The sequence below is a fragment of the Engraulis encrasicolus genome, chromosome 1 (assembly GCF_034702125.1).
Source record: "Engraulis encrasicolus isolate BLACKSEA-1 chromosome 1, IST_EnEncr_1.0, whole genome shotgun sequence".
In the NCBI taxonomy this organism is placed as follows: Eukaryota; Metazoa; Chordata; class Actinopteri; order Clupeiformes; family Engraulidae; genus Engraulis; species Engraulis encrasicolus.
In genome coordinates this window covers 1,831,225-1,839,444 of record NC_085857.1, presented here as the reverse complement: position 1 = coordinate 1,839,444, position 8,220 = coordinate 1,831,225, and the positions used below count along the sequence as shown (strand labels likewise).

The window sequence follows — 8,220 nt, the reverse complement described above, 5'->3', positions numbered from 1 at the left end:
GAACACATGCAGGTCCTGCACTACATCTGGGTGATCCATCTCTGCTGGCACGTAGCACCTTGGGAGGACGATCAGTGACAGGGAAGGGAGCTCGCTCACCCATTTGTTCCAGGCTTGAAGCAGCTCGTCAGGGAACAGAGGGTCATCCCACTGCCGTTTCTTGTCCCACAATCTCTGGACCAGTACCTTAGCTCGGGTAGTGAATGGTAGGATGTACCCAAGCGGGTCGTATTGGCTGGCCAGGACCCGGTACACATGTCGCAGAGTCTGTGCTTCTTCCTTTGTAGGCCTGTGCTTGTAGCCAAGTACGTCTGTGTGGCAATCCCAGCGCAGCCCCAGGGTGGACTCATTCACCTCCATGCTTTCCTTGGCAAGCCAGAGCTCAACCTTGTCTGAGCGGGCCTCTGTAGGTAGGTGTTCAATGACACTGGGCACATTGCTAGCCCACTGGCGTATCTCGAACCCGCCCTCCGAGAGCACAGACCGCAGCTTGTCGATGAGGTGTTTGGCTTCGCCCTGGGTTTGTGTGCTGTGAAGGCAGTTGTCGACGTAGAAGTCCCTTTCCACGCACAACCTCACGTCCTCGCCCGCTGCACAGTGGTCGGTCACGTGCCTTTGAAGGGCAAAGGTGGCACAGCAAGGACTACAGGTTGTTCCAAAGGGCAACACTTGCCACTCGTAGATGGTTGGGGGGCACTCTGTCTTTCCATCTCTCCACACGAAGCGAAGCAGAGGCCGGTCTTCAGGGAGAAGGCGCACCTGATGGAACATACCTTTTATGTCCCCGCTGATGCCAATGGCGTGCTGGCGGAACCGGAGTAGCACTCCGAGCAGTGAGGGCCCTAGCGTTGGTCCAGGTAGCAGCATCTCGTTGAGTGACAGGCCTTTGTGCTGGAATGAACAATTGAACACAACTCGATGCTTGCCGTTGTGCTCAACCATGTGGTGAGGTATGAACCACGACTCAGTGTCATGCTCCAAGTCACTGCTGTGACGCCGCACCACATAGCCGCTGTCGACTAACTTCTGGATCTCTGCACTGTATATCTGAGCCCTCTCAGGAGTCTTGACCAGTCGCCTCTCCGTACTCCGGAGCAGAGGCATCACTGCATCCGCTGAGGCTTGAAGAGTAGGCATGCCTTTCTTCCTCAGCAAGGGTGTGGCGTAGCGCAGAGTGCCTGCGATGTCGGTGCGCACAGTCTTGCTTTCCAGGAGTGCGATGGCTGCCTGATCTTCTCTGGACCGGGTGACCAGCTTGGGATTCCGTGGTGGCAGGACCTCTAACTGCCATAGCTTTTCCACGTTCCTCTGTAGCTCAGCTGCTATGGGATCCACAGATGTGAACTGGCAACTTGTTGGCTGCAGCCTCTGGTCCAAGACACTTGCTGGTCCTTGTAACACCCACCCGAGTCTGGACTTAACGGCAGCAGGCCCTCCTGGAGGTCCCAGCCTCACTGGCTCAATAGGCGTGATGAGGTGGGGATGGTCTGCACCAATCAGCAGAAGAGGGCTGGCATGGGTGAAGGACTGGATTGGCACACCCTCCAGGTGCCTGTATTTCCTCTTTAAGGACTCCATAGGATAGGAGTGAGTGGACAGTCCAAAGGCTTTGGCTGTAAAGGCCTGCTTTATCTGAAAGCGCTTCTTAGGCCAAGCTGTTGACGAGACAGTGAACGAGACACATGCACCATGGAGAGTCTGAATGTCTTGCCTGATGGTCCTCAATGCCAGGTCTTCAGGGCTGCCCTGCAGTCCAAGCTTCTCTGCTGCTTCTGCGAGAAGAATGGTCCGTTCAGAACCATCATCAAGAACTGCATACGTGTCGAGTTTGCGGCTGCCATGCTGAAGTCGCACCCTGATGACCTTCAGAAGAACTCTCTGGTTGTCTCTAGGTTGATCCAGGTACAGGGTCTCCGTTGTAGCAGTAGGCACCGTGTCAGCCTTCTTTGATGACCTCTGGTTCACCTCATGGAGCACTTGAAGGTGTATGTTCTGACAGAGGCCGCATGGCTTCTTCAAAGTGCATTGTGCTGCTTGGTGGGCCCTACCACAGCGCCAACACCTGTGCTTATCCCGGATCCACTGGATTCTTTGGTCTGTGTTGAGACCCTGGAACTTTGCACACTTGCTAAGAAAATGTTCTTCATTGTCGCAGTAGGGACAATAAGCCTTGAACTTGCCATTCTTAGCCTTGGCCGATGTGCTACTTTGCTCTGCGGGCGCATTGCTCGTGGTGTCCTTTCCACTGTGCAGAACTGTGGTAGACTTGCTGGATCGGGAGTCCTTCTTCCGATCTGCCTTCCGAGTCTGCCGCTCTTTGCCGGCTGCGCTGCTGAGCACCCCTTCTGGGTCTTGGTACCAGACTTCCGTCCGCAGCCACTCCGCTAGCTCCAGCAGGGTCTGAACATTGCCAGGTTTGTAGTGCATCTGCCGCTTGAACGTTGCCCTTAGCTCTGGAGGCAACTTGCTGAGTAGACGGGCTACATGGGATCCACAATAAAGTTCAGCTTCACCCTCTGGTCCCAACGTCTTCAGCATACCCACCAATGAACTGATTTGGAGGGCAAATCGCTCGAATGAGGCAAAGTCACCACGGCGGACGTCAGGAGCATCCATGACCTTGGCTATGTTGTTCAGGGCAAGCTGGTGGGGTTGCCCATACTTCTCCGTCAACGCCGCCATGGTGTGGGTGTACGGAGTGGGCGAATGCAGATACGAATCTGCTACTAGGCGGGCTTCTTCCAGCAGCAGATGATCCCTCAAGATCTGGTAGCAGAACAGCTCTGTGCTGTTGGCAGGAAGAAGATTCTCCAATGATATCTTGAGCTGAAGAAACTCACTGGGGTCTTTATGGACGAAGTCGGGAATGGACGGCTTTGGTCCCTTGTAGGTGAGTTCCCTTGTCTGCACTCCCAAAGGCAGCTGCTGGCGCTGAAGTGCAGGAGGGTTTGGCTGCAATGGAGCTTGCCTGCCGAATGAGGGTACTGGAGGTGGCCGTCCAGCATATGTGGAGTATGCTGGCTGCTGAAACTGGGAATGAACTGGTTGAGCAGCTGCTCCAGCTGCAGTCCTGAACTGTTGGTAACTGGGACCATAGCTTGCCGGCAAACTACTCTGAGGCGGCAGCAGGAGGGACTGCGACACAGGTTGAGCCGTCACTTGCCGTGGTGCGATAACCTGAGGTAGAGAGGCAGTCAACTGTGCTTGTGGCAGTGAGCTAGCATTCACCGTAGGGATGACTGCTGGGGCAGGAGAATGATGCACTAGCGCCTGCTGTGGCTGTGATCTGGTATCCTGCTCCACGGCTCTAGGAGGCTGCACTGGTGACAGTGCGTGCATTTTGTCCTTCACCATCTGTAGCTCACTCATCACCTTCTCCAAGTATGCCATCACTGGATTGAATGTAGGGTCTGATTGGGCAGCGGGGGAGTCGGGTGCCTGAGACAGTTGCCCATGTTGAGGGTGCTGCGGTGGCTGACTCACCTGGTTCACTGATGGCGGCTGAAGGTGATTTACTGTAGACGGTGGGGGGTGAGGCTGGATGGCGTCAGACTGGTTAGGAGGCTGAGGTGCAGTGCTTGGCATATTGACAATGACCGTTGGTGACAGAGGTAGAACTGGCGGCGGAGCGTCGATGTCTATCAACAAGGTGTCGTCAGTCTCAAATGCGGAGGCGTGATGACGGGGTGAGCTGAGGGACTGTAGTTCAGCTATCCGTCGTGGGGTCACACTCGCTGGACTTAGCAGTTCTACTTCTTTGTCTTCTATTGCCTGGTCACTCTGGACTAGGTCATTGCTGCTACTTACAGCGTGTTGTCTCAGACTCTGGCGGAGCTGACGAACAAGGCGAATGTCTTGACCAGCTCCTATTGCTCCTAACTCAGTGATTAGCTTATCCAACTCCTCACGAAGCATCAGGGGGTTAGAGGTTTCTGGCGATGGTGGTCGAATGGAGGCTGATGTGAGTGCATTGCCATCAAATTGCTGTAGGGGGCGCACTTCATCCTCTTCGACCAGCCCCTGTGCATGCTCTGTGTAGCTGGTGTATGTATCTTGTTGCCTGGTGGTGTTGTAATTCACCACAAAGTCCTCCAGGTGGCTGGGTCGGCGCGTCTGGCGTCCTGGAAGACTTGACTGTCTCTCATCCATCCTGTATCCGCGGTAACCGTCAATCCGGCTCGAAGGACCTCAATGTGGGGGAGGTGTTATAGGTAGGGTAGGGTAGGACTGTATTTTTAGGACTACAACAGACACTCTAACCACTTACCCATGACCGCCTGTCAATCTTCAGTCTAGTCTAACTAATTATATTGTCTCCACTAAATGTATATCTCAGGTGACATGGGTATACTGGTATGGGGATAGTGCTGTATGTAAATAATATTAACCCATTTCAGCCGGCACCAAAATGCCAGCTAATTGCCTATGCCCCTTTTAAGAAAGGGGTCCTCATCCTATAAAAAAAACCCCAAATAACTAAATAAGTCTCTGAAGCACATACAGACATGATATGAGTTTTAAAAGCTAAGACCATCCTCTTGCATTAGAACATGTTAATTCAGCTCTAACATACCCACATTTTTAATCTAAAAAAATCCAATATGTCATGCCTAAATGCTGTCGCTCCAGGCACCTAGGTCAATACAACGAGTACACAGCATCCAGCATCAATGGGTTGACTATTACAGGCCTAGTTCAGATAACCATTTATTAATATAAATAAGTACTTGCACGTCTATTGTACATGTCCACCCCACAATAGATATCCCCTCCCATCACCTACAAAACCTTGAAATGTATTTGTACTTTGTGTCTAAAAATAAAGTATTTGAGCCATTGAATGAACTGATTACTACATTGAGTTGGTGTGATTAAGAGGTTGAAATCGGCTAAACTTGACTTGGTGTGCTGGACCTCTGGCTCTTCCATACATCCAATGTGTCATGACATCAGATCATCGCTCTTCTCATCTGGAGAAACAGAAAGATAACACTTAGCTGACACTTATCCAAAGCAACTTCGTTACTCACAGTGAATTGTTAACTGTCCCTGCAGCATGGGGCTTGGTGCCTAGCTCATAGGCCTACTTCAGCCTGGATGGGAGGAGAAGGGAGAGGATGGTAAGGATGGGATTTGAACCTGCAACCCTCCAATCGTAATACCACTTCCCAAACCATTAAGCCTCTGATGTGTGTGACTGATTTCAGAGGGCAGACAATTTGGATGACAACACAACAAAGTGGTGGACTTCATATTATTGACAACAACATCGACACTGGTGGGCCTATGCATGTCATTATAAATAGGCCAGCATGGATGATTGGCATTTCATGACAGCATCATGCTGGAGAGTAGGCCTACTACTTGGGAAATCAGCGCTAGAGATGTACACATGGTTTATTTTTACATTTGAACCTTAACAGTATGAACGTCATTCACCAAGAGCTTTATGAATTCCATGTTTATGTTACAGCCTGCAATATCTTAGCATACGTCCATCATAGCGCAATGATGCTGATAATTAACGTTAATCATGGAAAGCATCTTACATTGACCTCACAGAAAAAGCCACTGAAATTGCACATTAGACTTAAATTAACTAGCGTTCACGAATTAAGAGACAAATGATGATACAAAGGATGGCAAATGAGAAACTTACCGTGGTGCTCATCCAGCTACTTGAGTAGGCTAGTTTGATGGTTTTCCAGTTGGTTGCCGCGATTCACCTCAGCTTTCTCGTTTTATTTTGAGATCCAGTGAAAAGTCACGCCTGGGTTGTAACCCTATCTGTTTTTGTAACAAACAGCACAATGGGTGTTCACTGTGTTTAGTTTATCGGCGATCTAAGTTATGTTATGAGTTACTAAACGTTGCGAGTCCCATAGGAATCCATTCATTAATGCGGCACTCTTGCCGTCCAGTAGCCGTCCACTAGAACGTTTGACGTCACATGCAAATCATGGATAGTAGTTGTCTAGACATTGTAGTATACTATAGTAAATATTATAGTAAGTCACTACATATTTTACTATACTACAGTTTACTATAGTTTACTATAGTGTACTACACTGCAGTGTGGGATTTACTGTAGTAGTTTGTAGTATATTATGGTCAATACTATAGTGAGCCACTACACATTTTAGTGTACTACAGCATACTATAATTTACTACAATACAGTGTGGTATTTAGCTAAATTTCGTCTCACTGTATAATAATAATAATAATAATAATAATAATAATAATAATAATAATAATCTGATGTCCGTGAAAGATTGTTTCAAATTTCAACTGACAATATGGGCCACGCTGCAGAAAATGTTCAAGAAGTCGGTGAAATTAAAGCCCGTAAGGTAAGTTAACTTAAAAGTTCATTGTTTTAGTCCCATGTCTTTTTTTTCATAATTTCATTACGTACACGGCTCTGGTACAGGGGATAGCAACCGTTGTATTGTTTATGGTTGCTATAGTGATTTGAAATGACTTCGCATACTGCACACAGTTATGGTAGGTCCCACTGCCACTTCACAACTATGTTCAGTTCGTTGAGAGCTAGTTTCTTGTTAGAAATTGACTCTATTATAAATGTAACTTCGTTTTTAAGTGTATAACATGTCCTATTCAAGTTACATCATAAAGTTAACACCATGGGCAGTCTGGTTTACTGCCGTTAGCATTATGCTAACGGTTAGCGTTATGTTAACGGTTAGCGTTATGCTAACGGGTTAACAACAAGAATCATGGTTTGTATTCAATCAGTTGTTAACTTTGTGCGTACTCAAACTGTTTTTTTCATTTGCCCATGTGTAATTGTCACTACTTTTTTTTCCAGTGCCATCCAGAAGCATTGGAAGCAGCTGAGAGAGGAGAACCGCAGGCTGCAACAGGAGAATTGTTCACTGAAACTAAAAATAACACTGAAATGTAATGCTATTATTATTCAATAAATGATCACCAGTTTAAAGAATGTTGATTTCTTTGGTTCTCATTTTTCGTATTTTAGCAGTCTGTAAAAACATTGTGCTAAGGGTAAGTGGTCTTATTTTGTATGCAGTTAATAATTGGTAGTGTTATGGTTAAAATGGCATAATGTAATGTGTTATTGTATTATAGTATTACAATTATAGTATTAAAGTTATAGTATTCTATAGTAAACTTCTATACTAAAAAGTATAGTAAACATTTTGGTATTTACTGTAGTATATTGCAGTTTTTGTGGTAGGCATACTGTGGTAATATGCATGTAGTATACTGTAGTAACAAAACTGCAGTTTTCTGTAGTAAACTACAGTTTACTGTAGTAAAAAAACTATAGTAAGGTTCAAAAACACTATAGAATTTACTATAGTAAATATAGGGTATACTATAGTTTATTTACTATAGTAAACTATAGTTTTTTTTCATGTGGGCAGAGACACGAAAACAAACGGATTTACTTGACATTGTGTGAATATTTTCTTTGAATTAAAGGCCAAATATAACGTAGAATGTATTTTGTCAGGTAGTTTGTGTCATATGGCGATGTATTTCGCTCCTATTTTGCTCCCAAATCATTTCAAACAGCAATGTAGCAATGTATCTTGTCTGCCCATTGCATTTTGCAAGCTAAGCTAAATTAGCCTCAATGGCAAAACTCATACGCAGCCTTAACAGCAGTTGGGATGGTAATGAAATACAGTTAAGGATCTGAGAACTGTTGTAGCCTATTAGAATAGTCTTTTATTTAACTTTGTTTAGCGCGATTATTTGTATTGCTTCAATCAACATCTTAAATTGTGTTGACATTTCCTAGTAGAAAAGCAACAGTGGACTTGGAGTTGAAATGAAGTGTGACACGAAGTATGAAGTTCACGCACATAGCCTAGTATGAACAACAACAACAAAACCGTCTCTCATCAAAAAGAGAACCTTGTGTAGGTGAAACCGAGATCACGTTTTTTTAACCGTAAACCGCCCAGCTCTAAATAGTACTAACTGTAAATATGAGTTTATTATTTAGTTGCAAAATCTACTCTGCCACCATCCTACACAGTGCACAGTGCAACAAGGACAGCAAGCCTGAGTGAGTGAAAATGGCTATTCATAAACAAATAACATGACAGTGTTATGGCCTTTAAGTCTGTTTATTTTTCTTCAGTCGGTGACTTACCCTATTCCAGAATGACTTCAGGACAACCATGCATAAAAAAGATGCAACACCACTGCCTGAAACACATATTAAA

At 46.1% G+C, this 8,220-nt stretch overlaps 1 long non-coding RNA gene across 1 annotated transcript; it reads right to left on the bottom strand.

Annotated features, from left to right (window-relative positions):
• Positions 1 to 4,836: 4,836 nt before the first annotated feature.
• Positions 4,837 to 5,957, bottom strand: LOC134446403 (uncharacterized). The gene is made up of 2 exons (XR_010034412.1): positions 5,660 to 5,957; positions 4,837 to 4,970 (listed from the first exon to the last, which is right to left on the bottom strand). It is a non-coding gene; the product is annotated as an uncharacterized LOC134446403 (long non-coding RNA).
• Positions 5,958 to 8,220: the final 2,263 nt, after the last annotated feature.